Raw genomic sequence first — 431 nt, 5'->3', positions numbered from 1 at the left:
CTGGAGGGCCGCACCCAGAGAGTGGTGGTGGACGGGTCATTTTCCACCTGGAGGGATGTGGGCAGTGGGGTCCCCCAGGGCTTGGTCCTTGGACCCGCGCTGTTCAACATCTTCATCAGTGACTTGGATGAGGGGATAAAAAGCACCCTATTCAAATTTGCTGACGACACTAAGATGTGGGGGGATGTGAAGGGAGGAATAGGCTGCAATTGGACCTAGACAGGTTACAGGCGTGGGCGGATGAGAACAGGATGGGTTTCAACACTGACAAGTGCAAGGTGCTGCACCTGGGGAGGAAGAACCAGCAGCATACCTACAGGCTGGGGAACTCCCTTCTTGTCAGTGCAGAGGCAGAAAAGGATCTTGGAGTCCTTATTGATGCCAAAATGAACATGGGCCGACAGTGTGGGGACGCGGTCAGGAAGGCCAAC

This window comes from Alligator sinensis, unplaced genomic scaffold (assembly GCF_000455745.1).
Source record: "Alligator sinensis unplaced genomic scaffold, ASM45574v1 scaffold140_1, whole genome shotgun sequence".
NCBI classification, from domain to species: Eukaryota; Metazoa; Chordata; order Crocodylia; family Alligatoridae; genus Alligator; species Alligator sinensis.
Note: the sequence above shows the minus strand (reverse complement) of the source record.